Source organism: Ovis aries, chromosome 5, assembly GCF_016772045.2.
Source record: "Ovis aries strain OAR_USU_Benz2616 breed Rambouillet chromosome 5, ARS-UI_Ramb_v3.0, whole genome shotgun sequence".
In the NCBI taxonomy this organism is placed as follows: domain Eukaryota; kingdom Metazoa; phylum Chordata; class Mammalia; order Artiodactyla; family Bovidae; genus Ovis; species Ovis aries.
This window is the reverse complement of record NC_056058.1, coordinates 43,326,053-43,345,380: the sequence shown is the minus strand read 5'-3', so window position 1 is coordinate 43,345,380 and position 19,328 is coordinate 43,326,053. Positions and strand designations below refer to the sequence as shown.

At 51.6% G+C, this 19,328-nt stretch overlaps 1 protein-coding gene across 6 annotated transcripts in view; it reads left to right on the top strand.

Annotated features, from left to right (window-relative positions):
• The first annotated feature begins 12,192 nt into the window (after nucleotides 1-12,192).
• The window catches only part of VDAC1 (voltage dependent anion channel 1), a 34,536-nt gene continuing 27,400 nt past the window's right edge, over nucleotides 12,193-19,328 (top strand). For 2 of the 6 annotated variants that reach the window (XM_042249335.2, XM_042249332.2), the window contains exon 1: nucleotides 12,193-12,297. The gene's annotated coding sequence lies outside the window, so the exon portion shown is untranslated. Of the gene's footprint in view, nucleotides 12,298-18,127; nucleotides 18,244-18,315; nucleotides 18,787-19,328 lie in introns of those variants that run through there. The other 4 variants (XM_015095470.3, XM_015095469.3, XM_027969158.2 and 1 more) reach the window with 3 other exon arrangements.

Here is a 19,328-nt window from a genome sequence, read left to right as displayed (position 1 = left end):
CCTCTGGGGAAGTAGGGTAATTCAGAGAGAAACGCCTTCGTGGAGTCCCCTCCTTATTATTTTTGGATTAGACACTATTGGGTGACTGGGTTTTTCTCTAAAGGGCATTTGGAGGTGGAGAACTGGTGACTTCTCTTAAGGCATGAGCACTGTCTGCTTAGAGGGTTCTCTCTTGGTCATCAAGTGGGGAGGTAACTTTCTTGTGGACCCTGGGAACTAAGGCCCCACACCTGGTTCCAGGAAGGACCTATTTTGGTGTTCCTGGAGCTCCCTACCTACAGAGGGTACGCTGGTACCCCTTGTTTTCTTAGTTGACCATATCACAGGTGTGGGGGAATTTGCTTTGTATGTGTGTGACAGGGGCACTCTTTTCAGGATCCCCTGCAGCCCACTAAGGTCCACATGGGACCAACCAGAAGCAATCTGAAAATTTTGGGGAAATGTCTCTGGGCAGATACTCCACAGTCTTAGGGTGAAAAAAAAAAAAACCCAAACAACACATCTCTAGTGGCTGGAGGCTTGGAGAAGGCAATGGCGGCCCACTCCAGTACTCTTGCCTGGAAAATCCCATGGACGGAGGAGCCTGGTAGGCTGCAGTCCATGGGGTCGCTAGGAGTTGGACACAACTGAGCGACTTCACTTTCACTTTTCACTTTCATGCATTGGAGAAGGAAATGGCAACCCACTCTAGTGTTCTCGCCTGGAGAATCCCAGGGACGGGGGAGCCTGGTGGGCTGCCGTCTATGGGGTTGCACAGAGTCGGACACGACTGAAGCGACTTAGCAGCAGCAGCAGCAGCAGTGGCTGGAGGCTAGTACCTTAATCCCTAGGGCTTTGTCTCCTCCCTGCGACCCAGCAGCCCCTTTCGGCCTGATTCTATCGCCATCTGGTGGCTAATTCTCTAATAGCAACCGGGTCTCCGCCAGGCTGTAGAAGGTTCTCAGCCCTGGCTGCGTGGTAGTCACCAGAGAGAGCTTTTCAAAGTACTGGCCGCATCCCCCGCCCCCCACCCCCCCCCCCAGCCCCCGACCAATTAAAGCGTCATCTCTGGGGGTTGGGGCTGGCATTAGGGGTTGGTAGGGCTCTCTGGGTGATACCAGTGTGACGCTGCAGTTGGACATCACTGTAGCACCAATAGTTTGTTTCCCTGGTCCTCAGCCCATCAGCTGGGGAGGGTGTGGGAAGAGACTCCAGACACTTTCTGAAGAACACGCTTCACTTCCCTTGTGTGGACTCGCTCCAGTGCTCTGAATATTCAGAGGCAGGCAGACCAGTGAGTCATGACCAGGACCGTGGAAAATGTGGCAAGTGAAGAATGTGTCTGTGACTGGCCTTTACATCAGTGTCTGTTGACATTTAGCTGAGGGCCACAGGTTTTCTATGGGTGTTTGTTCATTTTATGTCTTGTCTCAGTGATAATATTCACAAGTCAACATAGACGTGTCTTGCATTACCTGGAGGGCTGTTAACTGACTGGTTGATTTTCGTTAATTTTTTGGGTATAAGAAATATTGTCATGGTTTTAGGACAAAAAGATAAACTCAGAGAGAGCACTCCCTCATCATGACTTCTATCCATCCCCCTTCCCTCCTGCTCCTCATCCTTTCCCATCGTCCCTTGTAGGTAAGCATCCTAATTGATAATGAGTTTCTGCTTCCTCATTTTTTTTTCCAGAATGAGCAGATATATATATATTTTCTTATACTCCTTTTTATCTTCTATGAAAATGTATCATACCATAGATACTCTTTTGCATTTTTTTTTTGTGCTTAGTATCTTTTAGGAATCAATTTGTACTAATTTCCTCGTTTTTGTTTATAGCTGCATACTATTCCATCAAGTGGTCACGTCAGAGTTTATTCAACTACTGTCCTATGCAGGAACACTTAGTCATTTCCAGTGTTTTTCAGTTACAGACAATTCTACATCAAATAATCTTGTGCATTCGTATTTCACATTGGAGGTGTAGCTTCAGAGTAAATTCCTAGAAGTGGGTTGCTGGGTCAGAAGGAAGGTACACATGTAGCTTTGTTAGGCAATATATTAGTTTCGTAATGTTGCTGTAACAAGTTGTCACCATTTTGTGGCTTGTGAAAGTCTTTCAGTTGTGTCCAACTCTTTGCAACCCCATGGACTATACAGTCCCTGGAATTCTCCAGGCCAGAATACTGGAGTGGGTAGCCTTTCCCTTCTCCAGCGGATCTTCCCAACCCAGGGATAGAGCCCAGGTCTCCCGCATTGCAGGAGGATTCTATACCTTCTGAACCACCAGGGAAGCCCAAGAATAGGGGAATGGGTAGCCTATCCCTTCTCCAGGGGATCTTTCTGACCCAGGAATTGAACTGGGGTCTCCTGAATTACAGGCAGATTCTTTACCAGCTGAGCTATCTGACAAGCTTAAAGCAGCATGAATTTACTGTCTTACAGTGTTCAGTTCAGTTCAGATGCTCAGTCGTGTCTAACTCTGCTACCCCATGGACTGCAGTAGAGTTCTAGAGGCCAAATATTGGAAATGATTTCGCTGAGCCCAAATCAATGTATTGTCAAGGTCATGTTCCCTCCACGTTTCTAGGAGAGAGTCTGTCTCCGTGCTTTTTCCAGCCTCTAGACTGGACCTGCATCCTTCGGTTCCTGGCCTCTTTCTCCAATCTTCAAACTAGCATGTAGCGCTATTCAGTCTACTACAGGTAATGCATGCTTCCCTGAACTAAGTGGATTTGATCCTTACAGATTTATTCCAAGTCTTCATTTTCCCGTCTGTAAAAGGCAAGTATAAGACCAGAAGGTCTTTGAGGTTCTTCTCTGTCTGAAATCCTATACCTGGGTTGAGTTCTCTCGTAATCAACTGGAATGGTCAGTAATGGCTACTTCTAAATCTGACAAGGTGGTCATCCAGGGCTGCTTTGGGACACAGTGTGAAGTCCTTGTGGTCCATATCATGAATGACAAGTGATGGTAATGAAAGTGGTGGGTGACGAGGGCAGTCTTCCTGTGGGGTCCCCTGGGCTCCCTAGGGGTGAGAACTTGTTCTAGAAAATCTGGGCCTAGTTCATGATTCTAGCACAAATGGAGAGGTGAGGAGAAAACTTTTCTACCCCCAAACCTGCTGGCTTGAACTTTCTTCTTATTAGAGCTGCCAGACAGACCTTGAGAGGCTGTGAGTTCCCTGTCACCAGGAAGATCTGAACAGAGGCCAAATGACTCAAAGATATTCCAGGAGGACCTGCGCATTGTTTAGGGGCCTCACGGTCCAACATGTTAGGCACTAGCTACCTGTGCTATTTAATGCTTCATGCTTATCTCATATTTTAAAAAAACGTAAACTCTTTATTTTGAAACAATTATAGATTTGCAGGAAGTTGCAAAAACACTGCAAAGAGGTCTCATGTACCCTTTGCCCGTTTCTTTCAATGGTTGCATCTACTATTACTGTAGTGCAATATCAAGACCAGGAAACTGATGTTGGTACAATGTGTGTATAGCTCTGTATCATTTTCTCACATGTGTACGTTTATGTAACCACTACCGCAATCAAGAGACGGAGCTACTCCACGGCTGGGACTTCCCTGGCACTCCAGTGGCTAAGACCCTGCACTCCCAGTGCAGGAGACCCAGGTCCTGGTTGGGCATCTAGGTCCCACATGAGGCAACTAAAATGCCGCAGCTAAGGGCTTCTCCGGTGGCTCCATTGGTAAAGAAACTGCCTGCAGTGCAGGAGACCTGGGTTCAATCCCTGGGTCAGGAAGATCCCCTGGAGAAGGAAATGGCAACCCACTCCAGTATTCTTGTCTGGAAAGTCCTGTAGACTGTGGAGACTGGCAGGCTACAGTCCATGGGGTTGTAAAAGTTGGACATGACTTAGTGACTAAACCACCAAGAACTGGCCTGGTGCAGGCAAAAAAAAAAAAAAAAAAAAAAAGACCCAAACTACCATGGCTATGAAAATCTCTCACAAGTTGCCATTTTATAGTCACACCCATCACTCTTTCCCCAAGCATCGCTAACCCCTGGTAACTACTAACCTGCTTTCCAATCCATAATTTTGTCATTTTGAGAATGTTCTATAAGTGAAATTATATACGTGTAATCTTTAAAGTTGAATTCATTAAAATTTAAAAATTCAGTTCCCTGAATCTACCAGTCACATTTCTAAGCTCAGTAGCTGCAGCTGACTAGTAACTGTCACTTTGGACAGCACAGATGCACCGCTGTTTCCTCTTGGAGAAAGATCTATTGGAAGTGCTGCTTTAGGGAATAAGACCAGATCCATGGTTCACTCTTGTTGATTCACAGCTCATGTCACCCAGGAGTGTCATGAAATAGAGAGTCCTGAGCATATTACTCATCTATTGTTGTTTAATAAATTGGCCCCAATGTAGTGACTTGAAACAACAGTCAGTGCATTGGGACATAATAAACAACCTTTATTATCTTGCATAATTTCTGGGGGTCAAGAGTTAAAGAGTGACTCAGCCATGTAAACAGGCTCAGAATCTTCCATGAAGTTGCAGTGAAATATTGATCAGGGCTGCGGTGGCAGGCCTGGGGCTGGAGGACTGGCTGGAAAGGTGATGCTGCCTGTTGGGGTGACTGGACTACTTGCCAAGGTCTAAGAAGTTTCCTGGGATGTGGGGTTTTAGTGTGAATTAATTCTGGGACTGTCTCAGACAAAAGAGAACAGCTGTAAGCAGGAGGACTCAGTTCCTCCCAACGTGGGCCTCTATCAGGGCTACTTGAGTGTCCTTATAACACAGCCATCTTCTCCCAGAGTGAGCGATACTAGGGAAAGCAGGGTGGAAGCTCTGATGTCATTTCTGAGCTGCCTTGGAAGTCATATGGTATCACTGCTACTGCATTTTTTTTTCATGAGAAGCAAGTCACTAAATCCTCTGGTCCACATTCAAGGAGAGGAGAACTAGGATCCACCTTTCGAAGGAAGGACTGTGAAAGAGTAAGTGGACATATTTTAAATCCTCTGAAAAGTGAAAAAAAAGGGAACATGTTAGTCACTCAGTCATGTCTGACTCTTTGTCATCCTATGGACTGTAGCCCACCAGGCTCCTCTGTCCATGGGATTCTCCAGGCAAGCATCCCGGAGTAGGTAGCCATTCCCTTCTCCACAGGATCTTCCTTATCCAGGGATTAAACCTGGGTTGGGTCTCCTGCATTGTGGGCAGATTCTTTACCTACCGAGCCACCAGGGAAACCCTTTTAAACTGACCTATACTTGAGATCCAGATTGGGCAAAGGGGGCAGAGCCCAGGAATCCATACTTTATCAAGGTTCCCTCTTGACCCCTGATGTGAGGTCCATTTGCCCATCTCAAGGTCCTGTCCCACCGTAAGATGGTGGGCATCCCACCTACCTCAGTGGACACTCACAGGAGAGGAGAGGTGGAGGGCAACTCCAGGCTGATGAGATAGGTGAGTTGACCATGATTCCAGAAACTCTTATTAGATGACTAGGATGTCTTTTCCCACAGGATGAACGAGCAACAAATGGGGAACCATTTAGAAAACTCTCACCACACTGAAACATTGAATGCTGTTACAAATAACCAACACCAAACTACACAGCAATAAGGAAAAAAAAAAAAAAAGGATGACACAATGTATACATCCTTGAGGGATGGCTGAAATGCTATAGCAGTTCAGGGTCAAGGTCTGGAGATGAATTTATTATACAAACAGGAACATAGCTGCAGTTACAGTAAGAGGGTGGGGACAGATGGTGAGTAATGCAAAGAAATGCATGTTAGTATTACTTTCAATAAAAGAGGGTGGTTCCTTCTTCAGACTTCAACTGTCACCTTTCAGAGGCCTTTTCAGTCCTCTTGGTTAAAGCTGGTTGAAGCCCCTCTAGTTTTTGGTATCTCAGTACCTTGTTTGTGTCCACATAGCACTCGTTACATTTGAAAATATGCTGTCTGTCCCTGCAGCCTCTGAGCTCTGCGAAATAGGCAGGGAGCTTCCATCCCCTGCGGTCTCTCCAGGGCTGACACAGTGCCTAGGACATGCTTGCGGATCAGGAACTGTTGAGTGAGGCATGAAAGAGGTGAGGTCTGTGAGGAGAGGGGAGACCGCAGGTGAGGGAGGCAACAGAGGCCTCTCATGGCTGCTGGGGGAGGGGAGGCTGGGAGTCAGCCTAGTCCAGTGGCCCCTGGTCTGTGGATGTCTGAAAACTCCTGGGGCACCCACTCTTGAGAATCTGATTAAACTGGTTTTCTCACCTTCGGCACTGTTGCTCCTTTGGGCTAGATGACTCCTGCTGTGGGGACTGTCCTGTGAACGATGCTTGGCAGCGGGCTTGGCCTCTCTCCAGCATCCACCTGAAGCGCATGCTCCCCTGTGGAGACAATTTAATGTCTCTCCAGATGTTGCCAGATGCTCCCTGGAGATTGCCCTTGGAGTTGGATGAGAGAACTAGCCCAGCACCCTAGTGGCCTGAAATCTTTGTCTGAAGATGAGCCGCCAGTGTAAATGCGGGAGTCTAGTCAAGGCTGTGGTTTTTCCTGTGGTCACGTAGGGATGTGAGAGTTGGACTGTGAAGAAAGCTGAGCGCCGATGAACTGATGCTTTTGAACTGTGGTGTTGGAGAAGACTCTGGAGAGTCCCTTGGACTGCATGGAGATCCAACCAGTCCATTCTAGAGATCAGCCCTGGGTGTTCTTTGGGAGGACTGATGCTAAAGCTGAAACTCCAGTACTTTGGCCACCTCATGCGAAGAGTTGACTCATTGGAAAAGACTCTGATGCTGGGAGGGATTGGGGGCAGGAGGAGAAGGGGACGACAGAGGATGAGATGGCTGGATGGCATCACCGACTCGATGGACGTGAGTCTGAGTGAACTCCGGGAGTTGGTGATAGACAGGGAGGCCTGGTGTCCTGCAGTTCATGGGGTCGCAAAGAGTCGGACACGGCTGAGCGACTGAACTGAACTGATGCCTGTCTCACAGGGAAAGCTTCTTAGATAATTTGTTGTTCAGAGGCCTCTTGGTGACCGGCACGACATGTGCTGCCACCTGTTGGTCGGTGTCTGGGAGTGCACCCTTGGCTCAACCAGCCCTGGGACACAGGGAAGCAACTTGCCTTCAGGTGGGCTCCAGTGGGGGCTCCAGTTCAGGGCCTCTCCCTGTGGCTGGGCCAAAGTGAAGTGAAGTCACTCAGTCATGTCTGACTCTTTGCAACCCCATGGACTGTAGCCTATCAGGCTCCTTTGTCCATGGGATTCTCCAGGCAAGAATACTGGAGTGGGTTGCCATTTCCTTCTCCATTTCCTTCTTCCTGACCCAGGGATCAAACCTGGGTCTCCTGCATTGCAGGCAGATGCTTTACCCTCTGAGCCACCAGGGAAGCCCAAGGCTGGGGCAGGGAAGCCCCAAATGAGGCCAGCCAGCGTGTGTGGCAACCAGGGAAGTCAGCGGGAATGGGACATTTTCCTATTATTTTGGTTAAATATTTAATGATGTAATTGTTAAAAAAAATCAGGTCAACTTTATTGATTGCTCTCTCCTCTTCTCAGACTCTCTTTCCCCCATGCTGTTTGGCGCCTCCAATAGTCAAACCCAAATTCGCTGTCTTTTCTATACCTGACCCTCCTCAGAGCTCCCAGTTCAGTACAGACAGCATCAGCCCCTCGATACACAGCCAGAGGGATCATCTCCATCACTGAGCCCTACAGGCTCATCTATCTTCTCCACTCACCCCACCTTCACTGCTGTTCTCGCCATTGTCTGAGCCACACTCATCCGAAGCCTGCGCCAGTGCAGTGGCTCAGCTTGGAGGTTCCTCTGTTCCATATTGTGTTGCCTGGGGTCATGCTTTTGGTTGCATTAAGCTGGGAGCTTGGCAGAGCTGGAGATGGTTACTGGGGATGACAGTAGGGGTGGGAAGGCAGCTGGGCCTCTCTCTCCAGCAGGGTAGTTGCACTTCTTATTTGCAGGGGACTAGGCTATAAACTTGGAGAAGGTAATGGCACCCCACTCCAGTACTCTTGCCTGGAAAATCCCATGGACGGAGGAGCCTGGTAGGCTGCAGTCCATGGGGTTGTGAAGAGTCAGACATGACTGAGCGACTTCACTTTCACTTTTCACTTTCATGCGTTGGAGAAGGAAGTGGCAACCCACTCCAGTGTTCTTGCCTGGAGAATCCCAGGGATGGGGGAGCCTGGTGGGCTGTCATCTATGGGGTCGCACAGAGTTGGACATGACTGACGTGACTTAGCAGCAGCAGCAGCAGCAGCAGCAGGCTATAAACTTGGATTATAAAGAAAGCTGAGCACAGAAGAATTGATGCTTTTGAACTGTGGTGTTGGAGAAGACTCTTGAGAGTTCCTTGGACTGCAAGGAGATCCAACCAGTCCATCCTAAAGGAGATCAGTCCTGGGTGTTCATTGGAACGACTGATGGTGAAGCTGAAACTCCAATACTTTGGCCACCTGATGCGAAGAGCTGACTCATTTGAAAAGACCCTGATGCTGGGAAAGATTGAGGGCAGGAGGAGAGGGGTCTACCGAGGATGAGATGGTTGGATGGCATCACTGACATGGGTTTGGGTGATGGACAGGGAGGCCTGGCGTGCTGTGGTTCATGGGGTCGCAAAGAGTCAGACACGACTGAGCGACTGAACTGAACTGAACTGAGGCTATAAAGTAGGCGGGGTCTTAGCTGCTGTGTAGGCTTTTCTCTGGTTGCAGTGAGTGGGGGCTACTCGAGTCGCGGTGCATGGGTTTCTCATTGTGGTGGCTTCTCTTACGGTGGAGCACGAGCTCTAGAGCACAGGCTTCGGTAGTCGCGGTGCACGGGCTCAGCAGGCTTGGCTCCCGGGCTCCAGAGCACGGGCTCAGTGTTTGTGGCGCATGGGCTTTGTTGCTCCACGGCATGTGGAATCTTCCTGGACCAGGGGTTGAACCTGTATTACCTGCACTGGCAGGGGGATTCTTTACCACTGAGCCACCAGGGAAACCCAGATCCCTGGATTTTAGGCCAGTGTCTGGAAAATAGTAACTTGCAGTGAATAGTGGCTGAATGAATGAGCGAGAGGGACAGGACGAGGGCATAAAGTGAAGCATCTTCCTAGACCGTCATCCCTCTTTACAGCACACAGATCTTGATGAAGAGGGATATTAAAAAATGTTCTGAATTGATTTTATTTAATACCTCAGGGAACTGGTGTTCAGAGCAGCCACACCCTGAATTTCTTCCTGTGAAGTTACGTAAGGTCACAGCCATTCTCTGAGGCTGCTGTTCCAGGATCTCTCGGGGTGCTTGTGAAAAATGCAGGTGCTTTCCCGACCCCAGAAATGTTAACGAAGAAGCTTAAGGGGGAGGCCCAGCCACCTGCACATTCTGCCAGCCCTCCAGGTGACTCTCACATGCACTACATTTTCGGAAGCATCACTTTTCCATTTCTGTGTACCAAGTTTGGATTTTCTTGGGCTGGTTTTTCCTTTAGGCCACCTGTGTGTCTTTTAAGACACTGGTAACTTGATTTATTTATTTTCCCTGAAAGGCTTTGTGAATAAGCTCTCCATTCTATAACCCCTGGAAAACAAAGTGTGTTTCCTTACCTTCTGCTGAGTGAGCCTGAGGCTCAGGGGTCATGAAGAGGTCATGTCGTCCAGTCCTCTGTGGTTGTGAAGGATGATGCTGATATCACACCAGGCAGGGAGGAGGCCAAACTTGGTTCTTTCCTTCTTCAGATTTACTGTGGGTGGAATAATGAGTTTTGTGTTTGGGGTTTAGGGAAAGGAGGGGTGAGCTCCTTGGGTAGGGGTGGAGGGTTAGCACAGTTAACGGGAAGCAAGGATTTTCCCAGAGGTGAGGAGGAGCTGGGGAGCAGTGAGGGAGGGAATAAAGGGCCTTATCTTCTTATGTAAGACTCATAGAAGAGCTGGTTTTATAATACCAGCGTGGCAAGGATGCTAAGTTTAGATTTGAACCTGAAACTTCAAAACTTCAAGAGGCATCGGAAGCTGCTGTCTTGGGCTGTGCTGGCTCTGCAGTCCCTTTCTGGGTCGCTGGGGGAGCTGGTGGGCAGTGGAAGAGGGAGGGTCCTAATAAGTTTTAGGAGAGCTCAGGCACTTCCAGAGAAAACCCTTGCTGGTCAGCCCATCGTCCGCAGTCTCCTCTCCAGCAGACTAGAGTAGTCACAGAGGAGGGGCCGTGAGAGGCTGGGGAGGGACAACGGCAGGGACACTTGGGCTTCCAGCCAACTTGGCTGCTGACTTGTCTACCTGTCACTGCCTACACGGGAAAGTTCTTTCTGGCAGCTGGGAAAGAGGAGTAGAGGAAGCAGCTACTCTCCAGCTCCTGGAGGAAGCCTTGGGGAATAAGAACCAGCAGACGGTGTGGTCCCAACCAGGGCAGACACCTGGTCTGAGAGCAGACCACAGTCAGCCAGGAGAAACCAGGAGAGGCCAGTCTTCAGGCAGTGTGTGTGTGTGTGTGTGTGTGTGTGCATGCATGTTGGGGGGGTTCAGGGCATCTTGTGTGTGTGTGCATGGTGGTGGGGTTCAGGGCACTGTGTGTGTGTTTATGTGTGTATGTGATGGGGGGTTCAGGGTACTGTGTGTGTGTGTATGTATGTATGTGGTGGTGGGGCTCAGGGCACTGTGTGTGTGTGTGTGTGTGTGTGTGTGTGGTGAGGGGGTTCAGAGCACTGCATTTATGTGTGTGCATATGTGTGTGTATGTGATGGGGGTTCAGGGCACTGTGTGTGTGTGTGTGTGTGTGTGTGTGTGTGTGTGTGTGTGTGTGTGATGGGGGATTCAGGGTACTCTCTGTGTGTATATGTGGTGGAGAGTTCAGGCACTGTGTGTGTGTGTGTGTGTGTGTGTATGTGGTGGGGATTTTAGGGTACTGTGTGTTTTGGGGGGGTTCAGAGTACTGTGTTTATGTGTGTGCATGTGTGTATATGTGGTGGAGAGTTCAGGACACTGTGTGTGTGTGTGTGTGTGTATGTGTGGTGGAGAGTTCAGGGCACTCTGTGTGTGTGTGTGTGTGTGTGTGTGGTGGAGAGTTCAGGGCACTCTGTGTGTGGATGTGTGTGTATGTGGTGGAGAGTTCAGGGCACTGTGTGTGTGTGTGTGTGTGTGTGTGTGTGTGTGTGGTGGAGAGTTCAGGGCACTCTGTGTGTGTGTGTGTGTGTGGTGGAGAGTTCAGGGCATTCTGTGTGTGTGTGTGTGTGTGTGTGTGTGGTGGAGAGTTCAGGGCACTCTGTGTGTGTGTGTGTGTGCATGTGTGTGTATGTGGTGGAGAGTTCAGGGCACTCTGTGTGTGTGTGTGTGTGTGTGTGTGTGTGTGTGGTGGAGAGTTCAGGACACTCTGTGTGTGTGTGTGTGTGTGTGTGTGTGTGTGTGGTGGGGGGTTCATGGCACTCTGTGTGTGTGTGTGTGTGTGTGTGTGTGTGTGGTGGGGGTTCATGGCACTCTGTGTGTGTGTGTGTGTGTGTGTGTGTGTGTGTGTGTGTGTGTGGTGGGGGGTTCATGGCAGTGCAACATTAGAGGGAGTACAGTCCACAGAACGATTCCCACTGTCGATACAAACTGCAAGTTTGGGGTCTCTAAGACAGTCTTTACGTTTGCTAATTCACTAGAAGAACTTGCAGAACTCACCAAGGGCCGTTAAACTTCCTGGTTGGTTACACAGAAAGCATACAGATAAAGATTAGCCAAAAGATGGGAAACATGCATGGGGCAGAGTCCAGGAGGGCTGCAAACACAGAGCATCCAGCTGTCCTCTGCCGGTGGACTCCTGGACACTCTTAACTCCTCCAGCAGTGACGTGTGACAGTACACATGGCATACTGCCAACCGGGAAGTTCTCGCAAGCTTTGGCATCCCGAGGTTCCCTGGGGCTCTGCAATCGACTGCCCACTCAGCTGAGAGCAGCCTCCTGTCCCTCTGACATCCTGAGAGTCAAAGCCCTCACCCTAAATCACACTGCTAGCTTATCCTGCGTGGCCAGTCCCCACCCTGAATCGCACTGTTGGTTTATTCTGTGTGGCCACAGGATAAGCCCTGTGGCCTAACCCTTGCCCTAAATAAAGATACTCCTATCTGGCATGACACTGCAAGGGCTGAGATTTCTTTCCAGAAGTCTAGGGCAAAGGTCAGACCTTTCTTGGGTGCAGATTAAATGCTTAACTACATGGACAAATTAAGCAGTCCCAGCCTACTCCACGGCTGTGAGTCCATTCTTTCCAGAGGATTCTCAACACATAGAGCCTGATTCCTAGATGTCCAGCCATTAGGACAGAAAATAGCTGTCCCCAAGGTGTGTGACCTGCAAAGAGGGCTGGTAAGTGACTCCAATTCAGTCCCCTTTCTTTATGCCCCATATCCCTCATCATCTGTTCAGTCATTTATTTACTCACCATTTATTGAACAGCTGCAATGTGACTGGCACTCATTCTAGCGGGGGAGGGGGAGGACAGATAACAGAGAGCAAACCAACTATTCAGTCATTTAATTAATTTAAGTTTTTATTTTTTTATTTGGCTGCACTGGGTCTTAGTTACAGCACACAGGACCTTAGTTGAGGCACGCATGATCTAATTCCCCAACCAGGGATTGAACCCAGGCCCCCTGCATTGGGAGCATGGAGTCTTAGCCACTGGACCTGCAAAGGTCTAGGGAAGCCCCCTATTAAGTCATTTAAAATGTGCAGTGTGCTATGGAGGGGAAAAGGGCTGAGCTCCAAGCAAGGGCGGAGAGGAGAAAGGAACCTACCTTAGCCTGTGGGTGGGGAAAGGCAGCTCTGAGAAGGCCGCACTGAAGCTGAGGCCCAGAGAATGAGAAGCCACCCGCTGTGGGAAAAGCAGCAGACAATGCCTGGCAGAGGGATACATGCGCCTTAGCTGCCAGCTGACACATCCCAACAGATTGTGAAAAGTTGCCCAGAAGCAAAAACACAGGCCTTTCCTTGTGGTGGACGCAGTCTCATCGGGACCGAAGTCTCCATTATCTGTGCGTGGCCGGAATTTCAGCCCCACATATCCACGTGGCTTGTGCGTGTGCAGTGTGTAAACCACTCCTCCCTGCATGGCGGGCCTGGACAGACAATGCCTGGAGCCAGCACCTCTGGGCAGCCCTACCAGGTTGGTGTCAGACACACAACCATTTAAATTTCATTTGACCTCACTCACAATTTAAATAAAAACAAAACCAAAAAGCAACCAAGCTGTGCCTGTTAGCAGAGTCTGTGATGAAGAAGTTGCGGGACTTCCCTGGTGGTACAGTGGATAAGAATCTGCCTGCCAATGCAGGGGACACAGGTTCCATCCCTGGTCTGGGAAGATCCCACATGCTGTGGGGCAACTAAACCCATGCTACTGAGCCCTCGCACCCTGGAGCCTGTACTCTGCAACAAGAGAAGCCACTGCAACGAGAAGCCCGCTCATCTCAACGAGAGAAAGCCTACGCACAGTAACGAAGACCCAGCGCAACCAAAAGTAAATAATTTTTTTTAAAAAAAGAAAGAGCAACTCTTGGTTTAAGTTGCCAGCACAGAGCCTTCTCTCAAAAAAAAAAAAAAAAAAAAAAGAAATTGGAAATTCTTCATCAGACCTTCTTTCAGTAAATGTAAGTATGCAAGTGCTGGGGAAGAGGCAACTCCATTTCTGCCTTTAGGGAAAAGCAGATGTGTTCACTCTCTGGTGGGGTCTGGGAAAGGGTTTCTTATCCCTTGCAATAAAAGGGGGCCCTAGCTGAATTCCCCCTGGTATTCTTCATTTCTCTAAGGAGCCAGCACACGCCGAGCAGAGGAGAAACTCTTGCTTCTCTTAGCTCAGAGGTCTCTGGTAGGATTCTAGGACACGCCCATCCTACTCACAACCCTCACTCCCACCCCCACAGCCCACACCCATGTGCAAAGGCACACGCACTGGTGTCCCTCGTAGGGGACCTGACAAGTACCAGTGCAGGGCCTGGATAGAGGTCTGGGTTGGCCACACAAGGGTAGGAAGGTCTGTGCTCCAAACTGCAATTAGCTTTATATAGCAGGAGTCCCTGCCTCTTTTTATTGTTGTTTGATTTTTATATGTTTACCACGTTATTTAAAAGTTGGAAAGTAGAGAATGTAAAAGAGAAAAGTCACTGGGAATCTTGCCATTTATTATGGACAGCATGTTTGTGCTCCACGCTCCCACCCCACCCCCCCTCTCGCCAATTCAGTTGTTGAAACCCTAATCACCAATTTGAAAGGTCTTGGGAGGAGCAACCTTAGAGAGGTGATTAGGTCAATAGGGTGGGCCCCCACAATGGGATTCATGCCCTGATGAAAAGGAGAGGAGACACAGGATCTTTCTGTCTCTGCACACCAAGGAAGACCCTGCAGGGATGTAACTAGGCAGAAGGCTCTTAGCAAGAACCTGGGCATGCTAACACCTCGATGTCAGACTTTCAGTCTCTAGAACTGTGAGGAGTAAATGGCTCTTGTTTAAGCCACCTGGTCTTCTGTTACATATAGCAGCCTGAGCTAAGACAGCATTCCAATAAATCATTTTTAATATGGTCTTCCAGGGCTTCGTGCATTAGTTTCCTATTGCCATCATAACAAACTGTCATAGGATTAGAGGCTTAAAATAATTGAGATTTATTATTTTACATTTCTAGAGGTCAGAAGTCCAAAGTCAGTCTCACTGGCCTAAAGTTATCAGCAGGGCTGGTTCCTTCTAGAGGTCCTGAGGGAAGAATCCATTTCCTTGCCTTTTCCAGCTTCTCCAGGCTGCCTGCATCACATGGCTCATGGCCTCTTCTTACATCTTCAAAGCCAGCCCTGTAGCATCTTCTAGCTTCTCTTTCTCACCGATCTCTCTTTCTGTTGTTACATCACCTTCTCTCACCCTGTTGTTGTTGCTGTTGTTCAGTGGCTATTAAAAAGCAGAGACATCACTTGGCTGACAAAGGCTGTACAATCAAAGCTATGCTTTTTCCAGTAGTCATGTATGGATGTTAGAGCTGGATTATAAAGAAGGCAGGCACCAATGAATTGATGCTTTTGAACTGTAGTGCTGGGGAAGACCCTTGAGAGTCCTTTGGACTGCAAGGAGATCAAACCAGTCAATCCTGAAGGAAATCAAGACTGAATATACTTTGGAAGGACTGATGCTGAAGCTGAAACTTCAATACTTTGGCCACCTGATATGAAGAAACAACTCATTGGAAAAGACCCTGATGCTCAGTTCAGAACGATTGAAGGCAGGAGAAGGGGGCAACAGAGGAAGAGATGGTTAGATAGCATCATGGATTCAATGGACATGAATTTGAACAAACTCCAGGAGACAGTGGAGGACACAGAAGCTTGGCATGCTACAGTCCATGGGGTCCAAAAGAGTTGGACACGACTTAACGACTGAACAACAACTCAAAGGAGGAAGAGAAGGGTCATTCCTCCAAAGGATAATGTTTAGGCTTGATCTAGTTTGCAAGAGAGGACCTGATTGGCTGCTCTTGGTGCCCATCCCCATCCCAATCAGCTGTGGCAGAAGGAGTGGAGGTGGGCTGGCGGAGGGGCTCTTGGCGGTGTGGTGAGCCTGGTAGGATAGGCTACCTTTACTCAGCTCTTAATCAGGACTGCGGTGCGGAGGGGTCAACACTTGGACCTCAGGGCTTCTGTGACCAGCCTGGTCCTTTCACAGTTTTCTGAGTGTTTACTTCTATGTCTCCCATTTTAAACTCACGGTCAGTTAGTCGGTTCAGTCACTCAGTCATGTCCGACTCTTTGAGATCCCATGGACTGCAGCACACCAGGCTTCCCTGTCCATCACCAACTCCCGGAGCTTGCTCAAACTCATGTCCATCGAGTTGGTGATGCCATCCAACCGTCTCGTCCTCTGTCATCCCCAACTCTCACATTCATACATGAGTAACGACCCTCTAAAGTTGAAACTGAGAGACTAGACCTCTTGCTCAGGGTCACACAGCCAGCATGTCACTCAAAGGGCACTCAGGTGGATTAAACTGTAAGTAGTACCTAGAGGAGCCCCAGGAGCATGGGGCATTCTCCCCAGGCCGAAGGGCATGGAAGGGGGATTGACAGGGAGGTGCTGGAGGGGAGGGGCACCTTGGACATTTGGTTCAAATGTCACACCTGGGCTTTACTGACCCTGGGAAGGCAGCTGCTCCTAGCTCAGGTAAGGGTTCTGAAGCCCTGTCTTTCCAGAGTCTGGCCCTGCCTGCCTCCCTGAGTCCTTCTTGCCCCCAACTCTGCCTCACTGCACTGGTGGGTGACTCGGAGGCTTTTCAGACCCTCTTCCAGGAGTGGGCTGTGCAGGTGAGGACGGCCAGGTTGGGGAGCCCGGAGTCCTCAGTCAGTCATGGGACAGATCATGGACCTGGGCTGAGTTGTGGCGTGGGCCTTCTATTCTCCAGCACCTCAAGGGGCCCAGGAACTCCTCCTCATAGTTTCAGTAAGACTTTAGCCCTTCCAGGGGCCAGGGCGCTGTTCTTCTCCCCACCCCCACCCCTGCCCCCAGCCCCCTGCCTAAGCTGCCTTCTTTCTCAACACCCCAGGACGATGTAACACCACTTGCCACTTCCCGCACTGAAGCTGCCACCTTTTCCCAGTAGCCTGACCTGATTGCCTCTCTCCACGCCCCAGTTGCCTACTCTAATCTGTGCCACAGTTGCTTGTGAGCGAGTGTCCTGATTCTATAGACTGGCGCCGCCTCCAGGGGGGCCCAGGACGCCTCAAGCCTCGGAGAACGTCTGCTGGCTGAAGGCGAACGATGTGCAGAGTTCCCACCTGGCTAGGAATTCATTAGAAGGCAGTGGCGCCCCACTCCAGTACTGTTGCCTGGAAAATCCCATGGACGGAGGAGCCTGGTGGGCTGCAGTCCATGGGGTCGCTGAGTTGGACACGACTCAGTGACTTCACTTTCACTTTTCACTTTCACGCATTGGAGAAGGAAATGGCAACCCATTCCAGTGTTCTTGCCTGGAGAATCCCAGGGACGGTGGAGCCTGGTGGGCTGCCGTCTGTCAATGCGGTCGCACAGAGTTGGACACGACTGAAGCGACTTAGCAGCAGCAGGAGGAATTCATTAATTCTCGAAGTCCGCTAGGGGTGGGTCTCGCAGGCCTGGTAGGGAGACTGCGCACTCTAACCACGCCGGGAGGGGAGGCAGGCCCTGCCTGGAGAAGGGCTGTTGGAGGAGCCCTCAGCTAGTCCGCGCGCCATTGGACTCAGCAGGAGGACATTCTTGCAAAACGAGATTTTCATTTCTCAATGCGAGCGGTTTAAACTGTCTGCCCATCTTGAGTGCATGCTCGGCGCACGGGGGTTTTCTCTGCGCGCTGGGTTCCAAGCCCCTGTCGGGATCCGGATCTGCGAGCCTAGAGAGGCAAGAAGCGGGGTCAGAGGAGCTTGAAACATTGTGTCAGGGGCTGGGAGCCAAGAGCCGAGGAACAGCCTTCGTGGGCGCTACTCTGTATCCGCGCCGCCTCGGGCGCCCATTACTCTGGCCAGAGCTGTAACTGCCCTCAGGGGCTCGGAACCCGCTTTAACAGCCCGAGCGGGCTCTGCTGGCGAGGGGTGGGGGACCTGGGGGTCACTTCGTCCGCCCAGGCCAGGCCGCGGTCCAGCGCCCCCCGCCACATCAAGTCCCGGGGGAGGGGGTGTTGTCTCCCAGCCCTGAGGCCGAGCAGGAGATCCAGAGCCCCGCGTGGCTTCTGTTGGTGCAGAGGACCTCGGCCACTGCTTAGCTAAGCGGAAGACCCCTGCCTCCCTCCCCGAATCCTTCAACCAGGCGAGATTTCCAGCAGGGACGGCCGGCGCGGGCGGCGACAAGCGTGTCCCCGCGCACGCACACAGCCCTGAGCACGTCGGTCCCACGCCGTCCCGCCGCGCTGTGCCCGGGCGCGCGCAGGCAATCACGCGCTCCCGCTCACGCCGCGGGCACAGCATCCGCGGCGGGCCCGGGCTGGGTGGGGCGGTGCCTGGAAGGTCGGCCCGAGGCTCGGGGGCTGGAAGCGGACTCGGGCCGGGCCGGACCGGGGCGGGGTCCCGGGAGGGCCCGGGGGGCGGAGCTCGCGGGCCGGGCGCGCCGGGTCGGGGCGGGTCTGCGCCGCCGCGGTCCGCGCCGCCCCGCCCCGCCGCTCGCTCCGTTCCTCGCGCTGCAGCCCCCGCCGTAGCCGCCGCGGAGCCCACTGCCGACGCTTCCGAGGTAGGCGCAGCGCGGAGGGGCCCGGGCTTTGCCTGCGCCCTGGGTCGCGGGCCGACCCCCGGGAGCTGGGGAAGGAGACGGTGCGCGGGGCGGGCGGGGGCGAGGGGCCCAGGGCCCGGCCGGGGCGGGGAGCGGGAGTGGCCCGCGCGGGCCTGGCGGGTCAGCGGCGGGCAGTGCAGGCCGCGCGGGGCGGGCGGGCGGCGAGCCGGCCCGGGCGCGGGAGCGGGAGCCCAGACATCCCGCGGCGCCTGCGGCTGGGGACCAGAGCCGGCGGGGACCTGCGGGCGGAAGGGCGCGGGCCGCCGCGTGGAGGCCCGGCCGGCCGCCGGTCTAGGTGACCTTCCTCGGAGGCGCCCTCTGGCCCTCGATCCCGCCAGCGCGGGTCGGGCAGGGGCCAGCCCGCCACCTACGCTCGCCGGGCCGGGCTCACGGACCTGTGCGAGCCATACTGTCGCCTCGATCGTGGTCCCGCGGTCCGGCCCTGCACGCCCTGTCGGGTCCACGCCCGGAGAAGCTGGCCTCCAGCACTGTCCGCGCGTGCCAGCGCCTTTCGGGAGGAACGGGAGGCCGACGGTCCAGTTAGGCCGCGGCGACCAGGGCCGGAGCTGGGACCTGGGTAGAAGGTTAGGCGTTGTAAAAGGAGGTTCCGCGGGGAGCCCTGTGGTCTCCTTGGCCTTAGGAGAAATTCCTGTTTAATCGATGGCTCATTCATTCACCGAATGCAGTGGTGGATTCAGGAAACTGGTTGCTAGTCCTTTGGATTTGAGGCCAACAGGATTAGTGACTTGTCCAAGGTCACACAGTGGGGAAGAAACCAAACCTCAGTTTTTTCATCTGTAGAATGGAGCAATCATCCCTCTTCTTCATTGGGTTTTTGGGAAGAATGAGTTGATTAACTTCCAGTGTGCAGAACAGTGCCTGATATGGAGAAGGCCTTGGAGGAAACCTTGACACTTACCCTTGAGACTTTTTGGCGGAATCTAGCCCCACCCCTGCAGACTATTTTGTGCCACGTGGTGCTCTGGAAAGGGTTCAATAACCGTAGCCCCTGTTATTTTAGGCATTATTATTACACATTTGTGTGCCAGGCATTGAGTAACTTTCAGGATAATTCATGAAAAGCCTTTAAGTTTACCGACAGCCAAGGTCAGGCTGGAGCAGGAAG